At 40.0% G+C, this 23,246-nt stretch overlaps 1 protein-coding gene and 1 non-coding gene across 5 annotated transcripts in view; both read right to left on the bottom strand.

The window, feature by feature from the left end:
* KIAA0319 (KIAA0319 ortholog) overlaps nucleotides 1-23,246 on the bottom strand; it is a 71,442-nt gene that overhangs the window by 46,689 nt on the left and 1,507 nt on the right. Inside the window, exon 2 of one of the 4 annotated variants that reach the window (XM_043450101.1) lies at nucleotides 22,581-22,638. The exons of the other annotated variants lie outside the window; for them this stretch is intronic. The gene's annotated coding sequence lies outside the window, so the exon portion shown is untranslated. The remainder of the gene's footprint in view (nucleotides 1-22,580; nucleotides 22,639-23,246) is intronic. 4 annotated transcript variants of the gene reach the window in all.
* On the bottom strand, nucleotides 9,597-9,703 carry LOC122430237. Its single transcript, XR_006266310.1, has one exon. It is a non-coding gene; the product is annotated as a U6 spliceosomal RNA (small nuclear RNA).

Here is a 23,246-nt window from a genome sequence, read left to right as displayed (position 1 = left end):
TATTTAACTTATGTGCAGAGTACATCATGTGAAATGCTGGGCTGGATGAAGCACAAGTTAAAATCAAGATTGCCAGGAGAAATACCAATAACCTCAGATATGCAGATGACAGCACCCTTATGGCAGAAAGCAAAGAAGAACTAAAGAGCCTCTTGATGAAAGTGAAAGAGTGCCGGGAGCCGTTATGGGGGGTCCCGCCCGTGACGAGGTCATGAAGAAAATACCGGGCAGGCAAGGCCGTCTGGGACCCCATCCATGACGAGGTCACGAGGAAAAAACCTGACAGGCAAGGCCGTCTAGGATTAGGGACCCTCCAGGTTGGCCTCGGGCTCTACCCCACCCTATATCCTCCCCCCTCTTCTGCTGTTGTTCTTGCTTGCCCTGTTGCAGATTCTTGTGTTGCCTGCCGAGAGCTCTCCTGCTCCTCTTTCACTGAATGAGGACCAACTTAAAACCCTAATTAATAAATCTTCTGGACGCTGGTACCCTATGAAGGGGCCAGAGATGAAGGAAATGCTTCCATTCAAACATTTTGCTGGCATTCTGGCTTGTTTGATAAATGTGTGATCTCATTGCACAAAATGCTCTTGATTGTTCTAAACATCCTAAGCACAGTACGCTAACAAAAGAAACTATTAAGCATGGGCCCCTTCGCGGGGTGAGAAAAGCTCCACAAATATGATAGCCACAAATGTGCCTAATAGAAAGTACTTTAGATAGAGATTAGCTGGCGACTTCTTGCAGGTAGTTAACTTTTAGACTAAGAGCCTGTTTTGTGCCATATCTGCTGTTTCTGCAGTCCTTCGCATTTCTGTTCTGTAAAAATGTAATCCTATCTAGTTCCCATAGAGATGACGCTTATTAGAAAGAAAATAGATTAATTATAAGAAAAACAGGGTCGGCTACTGAAGTTGCTTAAGTCACACCAGGTGCAAGCCATAAAATGTTAGCAGGCCTGAAGGCCAAATGATAAGAAAGACTCTTGTGAACGAAAAAGTATGTGGGTGACATCCAGTTTCTGTTGAAGGTCAAGTTGCTGTAATGTTTTGAGATGCCCTGTGTGTAAGCAATATGCACTTCCCCCAAAGATGTTGTTAAGGGTATAAAGGGGCCGTGCAAAAATAAACTTCAGACTCAGCCCCGAGCTTTGTCTCACTCTCTCTCTCATTCGCCGACGCCGTTCATCCTGAGGGTTCCCCTGGATCCTGCTGGGGCTGGACCCCAGCAAAAGAGGAGAGTGAAAAAGCTGGCTTTAAACTCAACATTCAAAAAACTAAGATCATGGCATCTGGTCCCATCACTTCTTGGCAAATAGATAAGGAAACAGTGGAAACGATGGCAGACTTTATTTTTTGGGCTCCAAAATCACTGCAGATGGTGACTGCAGCCATGAAATTAAAAGACGCTTACTCCTTGGAAGAAAAGTTATGACCAACCTAGACAGCACGTTAAAAAGCAGAGACATTACTTTGCCGACAAAGGTCTATCTAGTCAAAGCTATGGTTTTTCCAGTGGTCATGTATGGATGTGAGAGTTGGACTGTGAAGAAAGCTGAGCGCCGAAAAATTGATGCTTTTGAACTGTGGTGTTGGAGAAGACTCTTGAGAGTCCCTTGGACTGCAAGGAGATCCAACCAGTCCATCCTAAAGAAAATCAGTCCTGAATATTCATTGGAAGGACTGACGGTGAAGCTGAAACTCCAATACTTTGGCCACCTAATGCAAAGAACAGACTCATTTTGGAAGGCCCTGATGCTGGGAAAGATTGAAGGCAGGAGGAGAAGGGGACGACGGAGGATGAGATGGATGGATGGCATCACCGACTCAATGGACATGAGTTCGAGTAAACTCCGGGAGTTGGTGATGGACAGGGAGGCCTGGTGTGCTGCAGTTCATGGGGTCGCAAAGAGTCAAACACGACTGAGCGACTGAACTAAACTGAACTGACGGTCAACACTGTCTATAAGGTTCCTTCAGCACATTAATATAAGCAAACAATGGATCTCCATTTCTTCAACATTCAAAGGTATACGGACTTCATGTTATCAAGTCTTCTCTGCTCTAACAATTTGCAGGTTTTGCAAGTATTCTTGATATTTCTGGCCTGATCTTATTCTTTAAATATATATATATATATATAGCACCTCATGGATTAAATCATATTTTGACATATATTTTCCCCTTTGATCCCTATAACCACTCTGAGATAGGAGGTTTTATTATCCCCACTTTACACAAAAGGAAACTGAGTTTTGGGGTCAGTCTTGAGACTCTGGATCTCAAACCTGCCCTGTAACTGCCCCAGTCCTCCTCTACAGTTTCGGAAAGTAAGAACATTCTACTCTGAGTGACTGAAGAAGACCTCTTTCACTTATTATTCAATCTCTGAACTGCTGGATTCTCTTGATAGAGTCTTGCCCTCTCAACTGCTTGCCTTGCCTACCTTCCTGTGGTTTTATGTTCTCATTAAATGGAAAGAAAAGTATTAAAGAATTCACAGAGAAGGCCTCACTAGCTTCCTAAAAATTTCAATCAAAGGCAGCATTGAATCTGAGCGGTAAAATAGCGCTTTTAAAATAAGGCTTAACAAGTTCAAAAGGCTATACATAGTACAAATACATAGATCCTTACATAAACTCTGCAGGATCAACTTTATACATGTGAAGATCTGAAAGAAATGCCCCTCCCAAGGTGAAAACTGGTGAGAATAATTTTTATTTCTTCCTTTTGATGATTTCTTGTCTCTCCCTTTCTTCCTTCCTCTCTTATCTGTAAATTCTATTTTTTAATACACTAAATACATCTTCCCTTTGTATTAATAAAATACAATTGCATTTTCATTTTTAAAGAAGGCTTAGGGGACTTCCCTTGTGGTCCAGTGACTGACTCCACACTCCCAATGCAGGGGGCCTGGGTTTGATCCCTGGTCAGGGGACTAGATACCACATGTAGCAACCAAGAGTTCACATACTGTAACTAAGACCCAGTGCAGCCAAATAAGTAAATAAATATTTTTTTAAATTTCAAAAATAAAGCAAGTTTTGGTTGTTGTAACACATTTTTTTTTTTTTTAAGTTACCAAGATGCATGTAAAAGGGCTATTTGTGATTCTTGATGTGTCTGGTCTGATTTTGTTCTTAAGTGTCACCATCTCTGAGCTTCCTGTCATGCATAACCATCCAAGAAGCCTCACACCAACTGTCCTTTGTCTTTGGGTGATGGTGATGATGTCACTGACTCAGAGGTGACATAAGACTCAGGGATGGGGTCAGAGAATGAATGAGCTTTAGGAATGCAGTGAGCTCAGAGAGAGCACAGAGCTGTATCAACAAGTAATGCTGGAACACATCTCGTCCTGGCCAAGGAAGGGAGGAGGGTCAAGGAAGCAGGAAGAGTGAGGCTCAAAGATTTCTGCTGTCTGTTCAGTGAGTTTCCTCCCCTTATTTCCTGGTAACAAAATTTCAGGTAATTATTTGGGACACAAGGGTACCCAGTTAAAAGACTATTTCCCAACACCCCCAGAAGCCCCATGGGGTTATGTGTGATTAAGCTCTGGTCAGTGAGATATTAATATGAAGGAATTGCTGGCGAGAACTTCCAGAAAAAGCCCCTTTTGCCCTCCTCCTCTTTCTTTCTTCCTGCTAGCTGAAAGAGGACCCGACGGTTAATGCCCCAGCAGCTGTCTATATCCACATAGAGACCCTGAGGAGGCAAGCCAGGTCTAGAAAGATCAAAGGTCCCTGATGATATGGAGCTGATGTATTGATCCTCAACTGCCAACCTGTGAGTTTTTCTGAGAAGGAAATAAACTTTTACCTCATTTAAGCCACTGCTTACATTGCACTTTCCATTATATGGCACCAGCTGCCATTTTAATCCATAAGTGACATTACTTATGGATTACTTTTTTTTTTTTTTTCAGTTTATGGAATGTAAAATACTTAGATTCAGGTAAGCTCAGTTGCTTCATGGAGATTTCAAATACTATAAAAGTCCAAACCTTTATAAGAGTAATTAAAAAAATTTATTTTTGGCCATACTGCATGGCATATGAGATCTTAGTTCTATAACCAGGGATCAAACCTGCAGCCCCTGCATTGGAAGTATGGAGTCTTAACCACTGGACCACCAGGGAAGTCCAATAACTTAATCATTAAGTGGCAGATATGCCCATGACATCTGAAACCATTTATATGAGAGTCAGCATACACTTCCTTACAGGATTAATTCATTTTTCATGTATATTTTCTAATAAACTATAAACTTCTTGAGGAAAGATCATCAATCTTAAAACACAGCTTGACTATATTTTGACTTCAAGTTTACTAATTTCTCATCTACCAACATTAACAATTTTAGGTTTTAAAAAAGCTAATGTTTGGAATCATGCTGTAATGTATAGAAATATTGATCACTATGTTGTACACCACATTTAAAATAGTACTGGAGGTTAATACTTCAAAAACCAAAGGCATAGAAAAAAAGGTCAGATCTGTGACAGCCAGAGGCAGGGGTTGGGGAGGGGCAACTGCTTGAAGGTGGTCAAAGGTATAAACTTCTAGCTATAAGAAACATAAGTACTTGGGATGTAATGTACAATGTGATTAATATAATTTATCCTGCTGTATGTTATATGTGAAAGCTGTTAAGAGAGTAAATCATAAGACTTCTCATTACAAGGGCTTCCCCGGTGGCTCAAATGGTAAATCATCTGCCTGTAATGTGGGAGACCTGGGTTCGATCCCTGGGTCAGGAAGATCTCCTGGAGAAGGAAATGGCAACCCACTCCAGTACTCTTGCCTGGAAAATTCCATGGATGGAGAAGCCTGGGAGGCTACAGTCCACGGGGTCGCAAAGAGTCGGATATGACTGAGCAACTTCACTGGTTCTCATTACAAAGGGAAAAACATTTCTTTTCCTTTTCCTGTGTGTCTGTATGAGACGATGGATGGTCACTAAACTTAACCGTGGTCATCACTTCATGGTGTCTGAAATTCAAATCATTATACTGTACAAAACTTATATAGTGCTATATGTCAATATATCTCAATAAAACTAGAAGAAAAAACAAAGAAGAATTTAAAATAAAAAATAAAAGGCTAATGTTTAAAGCATTTTAAATAAAAATGTTTCTTTAGGTGAAAACTAGGTAAAGTGACAGATGATTTAGAAATTGCTTGCATGCACAACAAGTAACTTTTCAATCCCACCTGTGAACACAGAAGATACATTTGAAAATGTTTATTTTCAAACCTCAAGGAGCAAATGATTTTTAAAAAATAGAAAATTAAGTCGCATGCAGTTTCTCTTAAAATTTTACCATTAACAACAACCAGTTAAATAAGAAATGAAAGAAAATAACAACAACAAAAACAACAAAAAGGAATATAATAGAAAAGAATAGCAAACAACAAAAAAAATAATAGAGATCTAAGAATGAATTTACAAGATACATGCTTATTTTAGGACAACTTTAAAATTCTGGTGAGAAATACCAAAAAAGCTTAAGTAAATAGACAAAAACATGAGTAAATATTCTTGGACAAAATGATCATATCAGAAATATGATAGTTTTTCCTAAATTGACAAGCAAATTTCTATGTTCCCAATAAAAACAGTGCTGATTGAAATTTATTTGAGCAAATAGAAAACTAGACAAAGATGATTCCTCAGATCACATGGAAGAATCAGTAAGATATGAAGGCCAACAGACTTGAAGAGAAGAGAACTGAGGGGAAGCAAGTCCTACCAGACAGCAAAACATATTATAAAGTAAAAATCATTAAAATGGGATGGTACAGGTATAAAACTAGATCACTGAATGGACAGATATTCAAAAAATGAATCCAAATATTTAAAAGATTATAGGACATGATTAAAAATGTCATCTCAATCAGTGGAGGGGGTAGATTATTAAATAAATGACTCAAAAATAGTCATTTGGAAAAAAGTAAGTTGTATCCCTACCTAACATATCATACCAAGATAAATTCCTAATGTATAAATAAGACCATAAAAGCACTATAAGAAACTGTGAGGTTGGTTTTTGATAAGGATGTCAGGACAATTCAATGGGGCAGAGACCAATATATATATATATTTTTTTTTTTCTACTATCTCATATAATGTATATGGGGTTTCTTTTTGAAATAGTAAATTCATAAATTCTAAAATATACTGTGGTGATGGTTGCCCAAGTTTGTGAATATGTGAAAAGCCACTAAATTCTACAGTTTAAATACATGAATTGTATGATATGTGAACTGTATCTTAAAGCTGCTTTTTTTTTTTAAATGAAAAGAAACAATGGGAGATTATACTTGTAATCACTGAGTGGGGAAGGCCTAGGTATGAAATGAACTCAGAAATCATTACAGAAAATATGAATAAATCATGTGCTATGCTCTTTGTGATTGAGACCTCATAGACTATAGCCCACCAGGCTCCTCTTGCCCATGGAATTTTTCAGGCAAGAATACTGGAGTGGGTTGCCATTTTCCTTCTTCAGGGAATCTTCCTAATCCTGGGATGGAAATCACATCTCTTGCATCTTCTGCATTGGCAGGCAGGTTCTTCACCACTAGTGCCACCTGGGAAGCCTGAATAAATCACGTCCACTAACAAAAAAAATGGATAAATAAAATTTTTCATGGAAGCAATACCATTTCTAAAGTCAAACTGTCAACAACATGAGAAACATAAGCTGGAATGGATGAAGCATAAGCTGGAATCAAGATTGCCGGGAGAAATATCAATAAACTTAGATGACACGACCCTTACAGCAGAAAGTGAAGAAGAACTAAAGAGCCTCTTGATGAAAGTGAAAGAGGAGAGTGAAAAAGCTGGCTTAAAGCTCAACATTCAGAAAACTAAGATCATGGCATCTGGTCCCATCACTTCATGGGAAATAGATGGGGAAACAGTGGAAAGAGTGACAGACTTTATTTTGGGGGGCTCCAAAATCACTGCAGATAGTGACTGTAGCCATGAAATTAAAAGACACTTGCTCCTTGGAAGAAAAGTTATGACCAACCTAGACAGCATTTTAAAAAGCAGAGACACTACTTTGCCAACAAAGGACCGTCTAGTGAAGGCTATGGTTTTTCCAGTAGTCATGTATGGTTGTGAGAGTTGGACTAAAAAGAAAGCTGAGCACCAAAGAATTGATGCTTTTGAACTGTGGTGTTGGAGAAGACTCTTGAGAGTCCCTTGGACTGCAAGGAGATCCAACCAGTCCATCATAAAGGAAATCAGTCCTGAATGTTCATTGGAAGGACTGAAGTTGAAGCTGAAACTCTAATACTCTGGCCACCTGCTGCGAAGAACTGACTCCTTGGAAAAGACCCTGATGATGGGAAAAACTGAAGGTAGGAGGAGAAGGGGACAACAGAGGATGAGATGGTTGGATGGCATCACTGACTCAATGGACATGAGTTTGAGTAAACTCCAGGAGTTGGTGATGGACAGGGAGGCCTGGCATGCTGCGATTCATGGGGTTGCAAAGAGTCAGACATGACTGAGTGGCTGAACTGAACAGAACTAAAGTGGGAAAAATATTTACAGCTTACATAATTTCCCTAACACATAAAAGTGTCCTCTAATAGAAAAGTCCATCAGTAGATACAACATTGAAAAGGAAATATAAATGCATTTTAAATACCTCAAAAGATACTCAATTTCACTCATAAGAGGAATACAAATTAAAGCTAAGAGATACCATTCTTTCATCTATGAGATTGTCACATATGAAAAAACATTCATACTCCACGGTGTGTGTGAGAGTTTGGCTACTCAGACATTCTCATCCTTACTAATGGAAATGGAAACTAGCACAATCTCTATGGAGGACAAAGTGGAACCAAGTACATTTCAGCAGCTCCACCTCCAGGAATTTATTCTACAAAATATACATAACCATTCATGAAATCACATGCACACTAGTTTATTGCTGGGCTGCAATGTTGGTATTAACAAACAGAATGGAAATAACAAAACCTTCATCAGCAGGGAAGTAGTTACATAGATTAAGGCTGCCCATACCCTGAAATTCTCTGCATTTATGAAGAAGAAAGAGGAATGCCCTCCACGTGCTGGTAATATACCAAGACCTAACAGGGAATGGCAACCCACTCCAGTGTTCTTGCCTGGAGAATCCCAGGGACGGGGGAGCCTGGTGGGCTGCCGTCTATGGGGTCGCACAGGGTCGGACACGACTGAAGCGCCTTAGCAGCAACATTATATGACAAAAGCAACTTGCAGAATGGTATAAATGGTATTCACCGTTTGTGGGAAAAGAGAATGGGCTGGGGAAAAACATAAATATGAACTTGTTTGAAAATGCATTAACTATCTCTGGAAGAACACAACCAAGAAAGCGTTATTAACACCTGATGATGAGGGAGGGAGCAGGAAGAGAGAATTTTTTTTCAACAAGCAGTCTTTTGTGCCTCTTGAATCATGTGAATATCTTCAATATTTTACACGTAAATAAATAAGTTTAATATTCTTGCCATTGTGCTCGGCCTGGAGGCTTAGATCTACTGAGCATCAAGACCTCAGTAAATAACACAAGAGGTTCCACGCAGGAAAGGAACCTGGGCATGTAACCCAGAGGGGGATGGGCTATGAGAAAGGCAGCCAGATTTAGCAAAAACAGACACAGGATTTCCAACAGAATGTGAATTTCAGATAAATAACAAATAATTTTTATTATGCAATATTTGGGACATGTCTATACTGTATTTTGTCAGGCAGCCCAATCTATGAGAAAATGCCTGGGCTATCCTGGGCAGCTAGTTAGAATTACAACTAGTATACATCTCTGCTCAGAAGGTCTATACATACAACACTACAGAGAGAAAGAGCTGATATTTATACTTCGCCTTAGAAGAAACAGTCTGACCCAGATTCAGACAGTATGCTGACTGCCCATGGGTCTGTGAAATCATTAAAGCTAAGCATGAACAACTTGTTAAGACCACAAGGAGTTACCATCATTTCATGCAAAGAGGCTTCCCTGGGTGGCTCAGATGGTTAAACCTGCAATGCAGAAGACCCAGGTTCTTTCCCTGGGTTAGGAAGATGCCCTGGAGAAGAGAATGGCAATCCACTTTAGCAGTCTTGCCTGGAGAATCCAGGCATGGACAGAGGAGCCCGGTGGGCTACAGTCCATAGGGTCGTAAAGAGTTGGACATGACTGAGTGACTAACACTTCACTTTCAGGGAAAGAACCAAAGTGAGGGGAAGATCTAGAAAACAAGTCACTGAAAAAAGGGGGTGTATTCATATTTTAATTTGCGACTTTTAAACTCAGTAATCTCTATTTCAGAGAGAGAGAATCACCATGGTTCTCTGTGACAAATTACTTTTCAAAGTCAGCTGACAGATTTCATTTCAGCTGGAGCTAAGTGTATGAAAAAGAGAAAGAAAGAAATCCTGCATGTGGCAGCCAAAATCCAACATATCTGATATTTGCTTCCTAACTGCCTTGTTTTTTGGTAAGGTTTGCCCAGAATGATTCTGTGGAGAATAGCAGGAAATATATTATTCATATATTTCTCTTTCCATTTCACTGCAGTTCACTTTTTTTTTTTTTTTTAAAATATGGAACGCTTCACGAATCTGCGTGTCATCCTTGCGCAGGGGCCATGCTAATCTTCTCTGTATCGTTCCAACTTTAGTATATGCGCTGCCGAAGCGAGCACGCAGTTCACTTTTGATCTTAGAAAAAGTCACTGTAGTAGTTGTGACCAATGAACTCAGTTCAACCAAGTAGGAACCATCTCCTGGCCCATGGCAGGTCTCCTAGGATGATGGTGATTGTGTGCATGTTATTGGGTAGGCCAAAGAGTTCGCTTGGGTTTTTCCATAAGATGGTATGGAAAAACTTGAACAAACTCTTTGGCCTACCCAATACACAGACTGGTTCAAATGCTGACTGGAGCCAGTGTTACAAATTCCGGAAATATGCCAGGATAGACATCTTGGGAGAGGAGAGCAAACTCGTCACAAGACCTTCCATGTCCCCCTCTTCCCAGTCTTCTTTCCAACATCCACAACCTCCTCTACCCTGACTATATCCAGTTCAAAAATCAGTTCTTCAAAGAAGCCTTCCTCAGCTTCTTGAACATAACCTCCAAGCTGAAGTCACTGTTCCCTCCCCTCAGGACATGTTTCAAGGCTAGATTATTATCACAAGTAAACATTGTATGGAAGTACAATTAACCTCTGTAAAAATTCTCATCTATTTCATAATGTCCCTGGCACTCATTTTAATCCTCTGAAATCCCTCCAATTGCATATTATCATCCAATGAAGTCAAGGCTCAGAAAAACTAAAATGCCCAAGAACTGGAACCCAATCCAAGTGTGTCAGATATCACAGAATATGTTTTTGCGACTATTCTGTATTGTCTTATGTGTCTCTCCATTAAAAAAAAAAAGCTAATTGGGTTTTCTTCTAATGTATAAAAGCAATAATATCCAATATTAGGGTATAGTTAAATATAATTGTATATCCTATGGATATATAATACCCATGTATTATTACTATGAGGCCCATGGTCCAATATTATCAATTCATGAAAGATGCATATTTAAAAAGAAAATACATGGGGAAAGTCTGGATTTCTATGTCAAGCAAAATGGTAACACATACAATATTGAGATTTCTGGGGGAAAATACAACAGACACTTTTCAAATATATAACTTCACTCACAGGGAAATAAGGGAAATCCCCTAAAGCTGAAAACAAACAGAAAGTTGGAAGTTGATGCTGAGGTTTTAGTTGCCTGAGATATCTGTTGATTTCTAGAACATAGAGACAGAAGTCTAATGGCTACATTACAGAAGTTGGAGCCTTGGGCGCATTCAAGATGAGGGGTTGAAACTAAGGTGCCTTGGAAAACCAGGAACCTTTAAGAGATGCAACCTTGTGAGTGAAAGGATGAACTGGGGGAAAAAAATAAAAAAATAAAACCCTGGCCACTGTGCTCTATGGGAAGAAATAATTCTACCCCTGAGAACTAACAACCACAGGTTTGCTCCTCACAGGTCTAGGCTCCACTTTTCATTACACATTTGGTTCAATTAAAACCAAGGGGAGAAATTACCTTAAAGTAGTTCTGGGCTGGTAGTACCCACAGATACCTGGCAGAGGAAATGACAAATCCTTTCTGGAAGAACTCACCGCAACCCTCAGGGAGAACTCCGATCAACATGAGCTTAGAGTTCCAAATTACAAAACACAGAGACACCAGGAAGAAAGGCAACAGAAAAGACAAAGAGAATCCAGTTCCTGAGATTTTCAAATAATAAAATCCTGACCTACAGATATAAAATAAGACACTTAAAATGTTTACAAAAAGAAAGATGTAAGATTACTCCAAAAAAAAAAAAAAGACCCTGGCAGATTTGAAAAATCACCAAGCACAAGGGTAAAAGTAATTAAGATACTTTTGCTATCAAAAGCTCAACAGATGAGTTAAAGAGCAGATTAGACACTACTGAAGAATTCATGAACTCAGACGGTCCTATTTGACATATGTATACCTATGGCTGATTATGTTGATGTTTGGCAGAAAGCAACACAATTCTGTAAAGCAATTTTCCTTCAATTAAGAAAATAAACTTAAAAAAAAAAAAGGTCTTATTGGAGCCAAGTCTTAAAGAGATGAGACAATGAAACATGTGGACAGAAAGAAGAGTTCTAGGCAGAGGGGACCTGAAATGCAAAGGCTTTGAGGAGGGAATGTGCCTTGTATTCCAGGAACTGCAAGACGGTCAGCATGGCTAAAGGGAAAGGTCGGGGGGGCAACTGGAGGCCACACTGGTTCACAGGTCAGTACAAGGATCTCCGGCTTGGCCTCTGAGACGGGAAGTGGTGCAGTATTAACTCTGTCAGCTGAGGCTTCCATGCTGAAGGCAGTGTAGAGGGCAGAGAGATAACTGAGAAGCCCGTGCACTTATCTAGGTGGGGGGATGGCATCTTGCCCCAAGGAGGCAGCAGTGACGGTTTGGGTCTCAAAATACCTTAATTATTTTGCAGGTAGAGACTGCAGGATTTGCTGTTGGATGTGCTGGAGGGCATGAGATGAAGACAAGTGATCAGGATGACTGAGCAGATGGAAGAACGGGGTTGGGACGACCTGAAATGGGGAGCAACTCAAGACAGTCAAGTGGAGTGCTGATCAGCGCACTGGATAAACAGGTCTGGAGTTCAGAGGAGAGACGAGCCGGAGGTATAAACGGGGAGCCACAGAGCGGGTTTAAAAGCTGCAAGACGGGTTAACAGCACTGAGGGGGAGAAGTATAAACAGAAAGGAAAGAGAAGAGGGGGAAGAACTGCCTGAGTGGCAAACCTGAGCGCGGACTGGAGGGACTGGCCCGTCTTCAAACGGGTCCATCAGCGACCGGTCTCACCGAGTCAGATGGACCCGTGGGGAGGCCTTGGTGGGCAAGGGGGAGAAACTTAAAATAACGCCTTCTGATTCGGAGAGCACCACATTTTGCTCTCAACGGGAGTGCAAATCCCATGGCAGCAGCTCCCTGGCTACTTCAGCCGGAGCAAACCAAACAGAGCTCTGGCCTGATGAAAGGACTGACAACTTCGACCATTAAGTGGATTCCGATCGCTGCCAATTCTACCACTACCAGATGGACTGATGTAAAACCCAGTTTTGTATCTCCTCCATTAACAATATGCTACGGGGGGAAAAATTAGAAATTTATTTTTAATATATTTTAACAACATTGGAGGAGAGTAGGAGAGTCAGGCTTTGTGAGCTTGACATTCGGTTGTGCAAAAATATGCAGTTCTACTTCAGAAACTTTTAAAAAGGCATTTTGGTAAGCCAGGCTGCAGCAATTCGGAGCTTGGTTGTAATCTCATCTGGGAAGATTCCAAAGATGAGGGCCTCTGCAGTTTTTGCCCCGGAGGGAATGCTGACAATCCATAGCTGTGTTTTTGTTTTCTGTATCCTCAGCCCAGCCCTAAACCTAGCCCTATCCATTGGGCCTGTGCATGCAGAGCACTCATCTTCCCACTGCCAATTCTCTTTCGTATTTCATTTCGAAGCAAGAAACGGAAGCAACAAGAGATCAGCCGATGAGTGTTAGCACACAGAACTGAGAAGCACATAATTATGCCTGTCTCCCCTTTTCGGGGCGGGGGGAGGGGCGGCTTCCCTTGTAGCTCAGTTGGTAAAGAATCTGCCTGCAACGCAGGAGACCCTGGTTCGATTCCTGGGTTGGGAAGATCCCCTGGAGAAGGAAATGGCAACCCACTCCAGCATTCTTGCCTGGAGAATCCCATCCATGGGGTCCCAAGAGTCGGACACGACTGAGTGACTAAACCACCACCACCACCCCTTTTAGGGAGTCTTAGTCAGGTTCTCCCCTTCCCCTCCATCGATCCCCTCCCTGCAGGTCTCTATAAACCCAAGCTTCCAGGCAAAGGTGTTGGTTGTTATTACTTGATTAAACCTTAAGGTCTTTTTCTCTATGAGGATGTCACAGGAGATTCCTGGTGACCAAAGGCTATTTTAGGTATTTTTGACAGAAGGTTGTATGAGAGATAGCTGGAAGATAGGTGTCTGTCTCGTAGTTCTCTAATCATAGCTACTTAACACACCCATTTTGTCCTCAAAGCAGCTTGAGACAAGCCAGATGCTGTAATACTAGGCCAAGTCCCCAGGTGTTCCTCAGAGAAGGATCGTCGCTGTTTGAGCTCTCTAAAGAGGCAGATCCTGGTCACCATTATACCAAGAGACCCAGCCCACCCAGCAAATACATTCACATGAATCTTCCTGGAGGGAATTGGCTTCATTAAAAGGATTAGCTTCACTAACAGGATTAATAGGACTTGGGAGTTTTGAAATCAGCTTCACCAATAACTGAGAAGAAAAAGAAAACTTTCTAGTTCCAAATTGCAGACTGGATATATAACATCTATTTCCCCTGTTTTCTATGTTTCTACTGAAAATTGAAAATAAAGGGGAAAGGCAGGCACAACGTATGAACAGATGGGAGAAAAGAAACCCTAACATTGGAAAAATAAGAATGAGAACTATTAATAGACCAGAAACTCCAAAGAATTCCTGGAAGATAGGAAGCAGGTGGCATGGAAGCGAGGGAGATAAAGGAAACCCATTCTCTAGAAACTGGGGAAGCACAGGACTTTCAGGGGGCACTGGAGGAGCCCTAAGCCCTGAGCCCATGAAAGCCAAGATAAGATGGGCCAATGCACAACCTCTGTGTGACACATTGAAAGAAAGCCAGATCTCAAGGCTTATGCCAGGAATCTTCTCTTAAGAAACAGAGATCTGGGACTTCCCTGGTGGTGCAGTGGAGAAGAATCCACCTGCCAATGCAGGAGACACAGGTTCGACCCCTGATCCAGGAGGATCCCATATGCGGGGGAGCGACTGGGCCCGTGTATCACAAATCCTGAGCTTGCAGGCTGCAATGACTAAAGACCGGGCGGCTAGAGCCTGTGTCCACAAGACAGCCACCACAATGAGAAGCCTGTGCACTGCAACAAAGATCCAGTGGAGCCAAAATAAATAAATATGCAATATTTTTTAAAAAATCTCTTTTAAAAGAGAGAGAGAGATTTGTCCTCATAGGGTGTCAGTGGCAGCAGAGGGCCTACAAAAAAAGCAGAACCAAGAGAATCTGAAGACTGTCCCAGAAGGAAACATACACCATTCCCAAGCCATGCCCCTCAAGAGCAGAGCTCTCCTCCCCATGGCTACCTGGGGAGCCCCTACCTACCCAGGCTGGAGGGAGATTTTCCCACTTTTAAAGTCATTGGCTTTCAATGCAAAAAAGTTTTCTGAGTAACCTTACATGTTCCTGTTTTCTAGCCTGGAAGTTCTCTTTAAATTGTTTGAATATGTTGTGTTTGAATCAGACAAAAGTTCTGAAGCATCATCGTCCTGTAGGGGTTTAAAAGCCTGACCAGGTCCATAATGCCTTGTCTATTTCTACGCTCCCATCGGGTGATCAGCAAAGTGGTTATTTACTTTTCACATCTGTGTTAGTTTCCTGGGGGTGCTGTTATAAAGCACAGCAAACTAGGTGGTTTAAAACAGTAGCAATTTATTCGTTCACAATCCTAGAGGCCAGAGGTCTGAAATCAAGCTGTCACAGCCCCTCCGAGACCCTGGGGCAAATCCCTTTTTGCCTCTGTCACTGATATTCCCAGGCGTGCAACTACATCACTCCAGTCTGCATCTGTTGTCAAATGATGCTCTCCTAGGCTGCCTCTGTGTCCAAATTTCTCTCTGCTAACAAGGACACTAGTCATACTGGATTAATGGTCTCATCTTAGCTCAAGTACATCTGTGAAAACCCTAATTCCAATAATGTCACATTCACAGGCACCAGGATCTGGGACTTCACCTTATCTTTTGGGGAGACACAATGCAACACACACCACCATCCTTTGTCCTTTTCGACAGAAGGGCTTTCTGAAATGTTCCCACTTTGTCCCATTACTGACCCCACAGAGTACCTAAAACAGACAGCATTTTCTAAGTTTAAGGGTGGACAAAAAAAAAAAAAAGCCAACCATTTTACAGGGAGAAGAAAGGATAACTCAGGTCTTCACACACTGGGGATTTTTTTTCATCTCTGCCCAAAGGAAACCAGTCAAGTTAGAACCAAGGTAGGATGAATGGTGAAGAACTTTAGGGTATTCCAATCCAGACCGTGATACATTGTGGCCAGAAGTTACAGACATTGCATGGTGATGGTTCACTATGGCTGCTGCTAGTTTCTGACACGAAAAGCCAGAAGGAGCTATGAAAGATCAACTTCGTGATGAAACTGCTGTTCCTCTGCGGCTGCCACTTTTTCTGTGCTAACATTTCTGATCAAAGGGAAAAGTTTGTTTTTTAAAATGATTTATTACAAAAGCCCAGGAGAACTGCCTTTTATTAGCTGTCGTCTGTGTCTCCAACCTCTGGCACACTGCCCGGATGGAGGCTGAGTGAATGAAATAACTCGTTTTGTAACTATGATGACCAAAACGTACACTAAAAATATTACGATCAAATTATACTAATGAATGGCTATTTTCTCTTTCCAGGCTCTCCTTCCATTTATTCAATATGTATACATGTACTTCACCAAAGCTATTCTCTTAGTGAAATATAGTTCTCACTTTCATTTCACATTCTATCCCTCATTATCCCTCACTGCAACTTTCTTACTCATTATTCTTTTCTGTTATTTTGCAATATCCCATGGAGGTGATTCTTATAACTGACTTCACCATTTCCTTGTGAAAGTGAAAGTGTTAGTTGCTCAGTTGTGTCTGTCTCTTTGGGACCCCCATGGACTGTAGCCAACCAGGCTCCTCTGTCCATGGAATTCTTCAGGTAAGAATACTGCAGTGGGCTGCCATTTCCCTATTGCTGGATGATTGGTTGTTTCTGGTATTTGGCCTTTATCAATAATGCTGCAGTGAAATGCTTCTACAGGCTCAGAGAGAAAACAAGCTCTAGCATGTCTGCCCGAGGGAAATGAAAACAGCTCAAATGGGGCCTCATTTCAAAGACCTCAACGGATCTTCTGGACAGCATTTTCCTACGGGCTATTCGGGAACAGGCTGCGTTTATAGTTGGTCCTGTTTGCAGTTAACTGGCTAACAAAAGTAGGCTGGTAAACGCTTACTTTTCAGAGCCAGTGAACTCAAACAAGATAAGCTGTATTTTGCTATTTCGACTTAGCCTTTGGGAGCTGCTGGAGGTGCTCTCTTTGTGATATTATTCTTATACCATCTGAGCATCCAAGCTTTATCAGTCACTACTGTGACAAAAGCTGTCTTCGCTGAGGCAGTCTTTATTCACAGAGGTGACTGGAGGCCATGGGTTACCATCTGAGCATCTTGCACTCAAGGAGTCAGAGTGGAGAGGAACATGGTGATTTCCTGGAAGTAACTGGATAAAACAGTCAAGAGAACAATTCAAAGGACAGGTGGGCAGTGAAAGGTTGTATGTGAGAAGAAAGAAAAGGTAAAGAGAAGTTATATTTACTTAGGTACTGATTTCTAGAATAAACCATCTCTTCTGAACTTCTGGAAATGGACACACTGTCTCAGGGTCCTCATATTATAAATAACACCAGACATTGGTATTCCTGGAGAAACTATTCCTACTTTAAGGGAAAATTTTTCAGAAGGTGTAACCTTGAGTGTACATCTTGGAGCTTTAAATAGTCTCCCTAATTATGGGAACAGCTTAGCTTTCAGTTGGCTCAGCAATTTTGTTTCTCCCTCAATTTAATTCTTACTAATGGGGTCAACACTGCTTTCTAAATAAATGCTGTGTCCTGCGCTCTAAAAATTAAATCATCACCTTTAGAGAGCATGCATGAGGAAAGGCCAGGAAGAGTGCAGACACCATCTGCCACCCACTGTAGGGGAAAACCCAGTCGGTGCTCAGCGATGTTTAAATTCAGATACTAGATGTCTTGTGAGTCAACAACACACAGTGAATCTGCTTTACGCCGAATTCTAAAGACAGGTGATGATTACCAAACTTCTGAAACAGGCAAACTGTTCATCAATTCTGAGACTGTTCAAGCCCTCAATTCTATTAATATTTATCAACATGTCTATAATTAGCTGGCCTAAGAGTTCTTTACACAACAAAGATTTACTATATAGAACAGGGAACTATCTTCAATATCTTGTAACAAACTATAGTGGAAAAAGAATTGGAAGAAAAGATTCAAATCACTTTGCTGTATACCTAAAACTAACAATATTGTAAATCAACTATACTTTGTTTAAAAAAAAAGTTCTCCTTTAGAATTTAACTTTCTGGCATTAATAATTATTCATTTATTCCCTATGAAAGAAAAGGAATAAAATAGAAAGAAGGTAGAATATGGTAGGTTAATAATTTATCCTATTAACAACAAGAAAGTTTTTTAAATGGTTTGTAATATTCATCATCACCATCACAATATAATAGCCATTGATAATAGTCCTTTTATTCCCAAGGCAGTTTTACATACTATTTTCATATTATTTGAAGTTCCCATTAAGAATCTGAGAGAGGTAAGACAGATACATGTCATCCACATCAGGCATATAGAATATTCTGGTTGAATTAGCTTAAATTCTGTGGTTCACCAATCAGAAGTTAGTTTCCAGTTTCTCCAAAGCAAGTCTCTAAGTTTCAATGTGTAAGGAACACAAAGAATGAAAAAGAGTCAAGGTTGCTTTTTCCTGATCTTTTTCACTTTTAACACTGCCTTTGGCAAGGCAGTTGATAAACTCTTCATGAGTCACACTCCTTCACCCTGGACCTGCCTGAGCCTGGAGAGTGGACTTGAAGATTAAGCAGCTCAGAAAGTACCTGTGGAAGAAGCTTCAACCCACTGCTCTTACATCTACAAAGGGCTCTCAAGGCCTCAGATCTTCACCAACAAACCAAGGAAGTAAGGTGGTAGAGGAAGCCCAGACATGACTAGATGCCAGGCCAGGAAGGGAAAAACTTGGCAGTGTTTCAGTAAGGTAATCTATGGTCTGAATTTCTCCACTGAAAGAGGATAAAGTAAAACTAGCCAGGAATTTACTGGCAACAGAGATAATGCTTTACAATTACAGTATAAAATGATTTCCTATTAGGCGATCAAGCAGAATTAAGGGGAACATGATCCAGCATTGGTTTTTAAACACAAGATGGGCATTCGTGTGGAATGGCAAGTGAACAGATTCTGTGATGCTCCAAAGGGCAGACCAGGCAATAAATAGGAGGGAAAATAAGCCAAAAAAAAAAGAAAAGTCAAATCGCTCTTTTAACAATGTTCTAAGAATCAGATTATTAAGGAGACAGTGAAGAGAATAACACAAGATGTTTCCTCATCATTAGACACATCAAATTAGTGAAGGGAATATCAGCACGAGGATTGATACAATCAGGCTGGTGAAGATCAGCAAAGTTCTCTGAAGCAACAGCATCTCTGTATAAAGCAGACAAATATACAGAGCACTAATTAGAGAGATCCCATTCCTAGGCATGGCCAGAAGCATTAAAATATGCAAAAAGACTCAAAATGTAAAGAGAATCTATTAAAATACAATAAGAAAACTCTACTGGGAGAGATAACAGGAGATACAAATACAGGGGGAGGGAAATCTTGTATAACCCAGAAAGACAATAGACATTAAAGATAATAATACTGTTAACAAAGAAACAAAAAATGAACTAAAACTCAACAGATGGCTTTAAAGTACTTGACAAAATTCATTTGCAAAAAAACAGACAGGCAAAAAGATATTTGGGGAAAGAAAGAAGAGGCAAGAGGCATGGTAGATTCTAAAACTCATTATAAATCAAAAATCATCTATTAAAATATATATGCTAAAATAACTTTTTATTAGGGCTTAGTCTATCATGGGGCTTCCCTTCCAGTGGTAAAGAATATTCCTGCCAATTCAGGAGACACAAGAGACTTGGGTTCAATTATTGGTCTGGAAGATCCCCTGGAGGAGGAAATGGCAACCCACTTCAGTATTTTTGCCTGGGAAATCCCATGGACAGAGGAGTCTGGCGGGCTACAGTCCGTGGGGTCACAACAAGTCAGACACGACTAAGCATGCATGCACTACTCACTACTACTCTATAACAAACCAGGAATAACAGTGGGATGGGAATTACTATTTAAGAAGTGCCATCATGATAATGAATATATGTTTCTAACAAGGAGGAAAATTTACTTGAATGTTCCAAAGACAAACAAAAAACTTAATGGGAATAGTTTTTAAAAAGAAAGAGAAGAAAGGAAAAATACAATATTAGTTTCAAACACAGGGACAAAATTAATTTGGATCAATTAAGGAATCAGATATTATCAAAGACTAATGCAGCAGGAAAGTAGTTGAACATCTACTGACATTATAAAATATTATGAGGAGCCTCACAAACACCACTGCAGCCTAGAAGCCTAGAAGGATTAATGCATCCTAGAAAGAGGGGCTAGAAGAAGTCAGAGGCATGCCATGACAAGACTCAAAGAAAACAGGGGAAGGATGGCCAAGATGTATCTCTCTATGGGGACTTCCCCTTAACAAGGACCATACATATACATAACAACAACAAAACTTTTTATTAATACAAAGCTAAGTGCCAAGGCAGAAGCAAAGCAAAAATCTGTTTAGAGGGACAGTGCTGGACATGAAGCACATAGAACTCCACCAGAAAAGCAATTCCCACTGAAAATGAACCACGGTAATAACAAGAGTAATATACCTTAGAGAACAAACCAGTACAAAGGAGAGGTGGCAGATATTAACAGATGAGAGCGAGAAACAGGAGTAAAAGTGTACCTAAGAGACACTACAGATTAAGTATGTTTGAAGTGGTGAAGCTGATTAAAGTGAAAAGAGGAGACAAAAATTAAAAGACATAGTTTAAATGATGCAATCAGAAGTTGTAGAATTAGAACTAAAGTCATCGGAGCCATGTCAAGGTATGGCAGAAGCCACTACAATATTGTAAAGTAATGAGCCTCCAATTAAAATAAATAAATTAAAAAAAAAAAAAAAAACTCAATGAAATGGAAGCTGTAACTGAATAAATAACCTGAAATGCAATTCAAATAAGCTGAAAACGCAAAAGACAGAATAAAGTCCTGAAGTAAAAAAAATTGGCCCAATATACGTCTTCTGATGACTCCAAAAGGAAAGAATAAAAACAATTGGGAGGATTAAATAGCTATACTCCAAAACAAAATAAAAAATTTTTAAAAAGAATTGGGAAGAAAGAAGATGTAAAGAGAAAATAGCCAAGAAGTTTCTGGAATCAATGAAAGACAGAAATCTTCATATTCTGAAAGTACAAGAAGTTTTGAGCAGGTTGAAAATAATTCTGTTCCTATTTCCCCTGAAACGAAACTGCAGAACTGGAAAGACAGAGATTAAATGTTGTGAAACCATCATTGTCACCATCCCCAGAATTTGTCATTATTCCAAATGGAAACTTTGTACCCATTAAATCATAACATTACCTACGCCTGGCAGTTTCCAGTAATCACTATTCTACTTTTTATTTCTATGAATTTCACTGTTCTAGATATTTCAAATAAGTGGAATCATACAATATTGTCCTTTTGTATTTGGTTTACACCACTTAGCATATCTTCAAGATTTATCCATGCTGTAGCAGGTTACAATTTCCTTCCTTTTCCAAACTGAATAATATTCCACTGTCTGTAAGGATCACATTTTGATCATCCATTTATCCACTGATGGACATGACATTGAAGATTCTGAAGCAGAAGTGTGACATGTTCATATATCTGCTCTAGAGTAACCCTAGGAGGGGACTGAAGGATCGTATTTGTGAACCAGAAGAAGACTTTGTTTCAAGAAAGTGAGAATAGTAAGAGGTCTAGTAAATTAGATCAGAAAAAATTTCTCCAGATTTGGAGGAGCAGTTGCTGCACAGGAGTAGTTAGGAAATTTTGACATAAACGAGTGAAGACTAGTCAGCTAGCAGCATACTCCTAAACACATATGTGTTGGGAAAGAAGTCTTTCCCACAGGATAATAAAATGTTGAGCATTTGGCACTAGAATTTGAATGTCTTATAGTTTTAAGACAAGGAGGCTGAAGACACTGAATTAACAAAATATTTCAACCTCCGGATAAGTAGAAATATAATAAGAGAGCCAGTAAAGACAGCAGTTTTACTGAAGATAAGCCATCTTAAGAGGTGCTTTTTGAGACATTTTCAAGGAAGAAAACTATGTTATATTGACCAGAAGACATCCTATTCTTTACTTTAACGAGAGGCATAGAAAATAAGTTGTAAAGTATGCTGATAATCACAACCTTAGAATAACAGGATCTTTATCCTAGAGAGGAGTAATCCATACTTCCCCATCACATGAAAAAACATACCACACACACTAACATTTAAAATCTGTAGGTGGGGACTTCCCTGGTGGTGCAATGGCTGAGACTCCACCCTCTGCATGCAGGCGGGCCGGGGTTCTATCCCTGGTCAGGGCGCTAGATCCCACATGCCACATCTGGGAGCTTGCATGTTGCAACCAAGACTCGGTGCAGCCAAATAAATATTTTAAAAAATAAAATTTGTAGGTGGCAACACTGAGTTAATTTACCTTCCATACTTAATAATTCTTTAAATTTAGCACAGAATAAAACTAACTTTGAAAATTTGATATTGGAATTATCCTGTCTCTAGCTACATTGCTTAAATTAAACAGATGTTTCCTAGAATCCCTTGCTTTTATGAACTTAAGGAAAAGAATGTACAGCAGGCTAGACATAATACCACTTTCCAACAGTAACATATTCTACCAATGTTATTTGGAAGGGATTACAGTCCAACACCGTATCTTTAATCTATCTGTGTGTCATTTAAGACATATTTTGAAACAACCACCTATGGTTAAAAGACTCTGCCAAATGATGCAAAAATAGATGCTATTTTGGTCCAACCATATTTACTGCTTAACAGAAATAAAGCTTCTCACTATGGAATTCACATGAATAGTGTCTGAAAATACACATTTAAAAAAATAAATAGAGCAATAACTCACCAATTACTCCAGGCCCATTAAAGCGAAGCTCCTTCCTTATGGTATCAAATATAATTACCTGGAATTGACATGCCTTTAAGATTGTGATTATATTTATTATTGTTGTTGTAAAGATGCTGCAAAGAAATATTTATGCATTTCTGATGATTTAATATTACAAATCAGAACAAGTTTTGGTCACATCAAAATATTTCTATTTTTAGTGCCAAATTATTCTGAAGACATAGAAAATATTTTTTGAAAAGAAAACTTATGTTGAGAACAATAATAACAACTAACTTTTACTGAAGTGGGCTTCCCTTGTGGCTCAACTGGCAAAGAGTCTGCCTGCAATGCACAAGACCTGGGTTCGATCCCTGGGTTGGGAAGATCCCTTGGAGATGGGAAAGGCTGCCCACTCCAGTATTCTGGCCTGGAGAATTCCACGGACTACACAGTCGCAGATAGTCGGACTCAGCTGAGAGACTTTCACTTTCACCTTTTACTGAAGTGTTACTGCATGCCTGGCAACAAGTAAAGAGCTCTTATATGTATTGCTTTAATTCATTCTTATAGAAATTCCATTAGGTTGTTCCTATTATTATCCCTATTTTACAGATGAAAAAACTGAGTCTAAGAGGAAGTTAGGAATTTGTCAAATGTGACACAGCCGCTAAGCGGCAGAGC

This window comes from Cervus canadensis, chromosome 28 (assembly GCF_019320065.1).
Source record: "Cervus canadensis isolate Bull #8, Minnesota chromosome 28, ASM1932006v1, whole genome shotgun sequence".
Classification (NCBI taxonomy): domain Eukaryota; kingdom Metazoa; phylum Chordata; class Mammalia; order Artiodactyla; family Cervidae; genus Cervus; species Cervus canadensis.
This window is presented reverse-complemented; position numbering and strand designations above follow the sequence as displayed.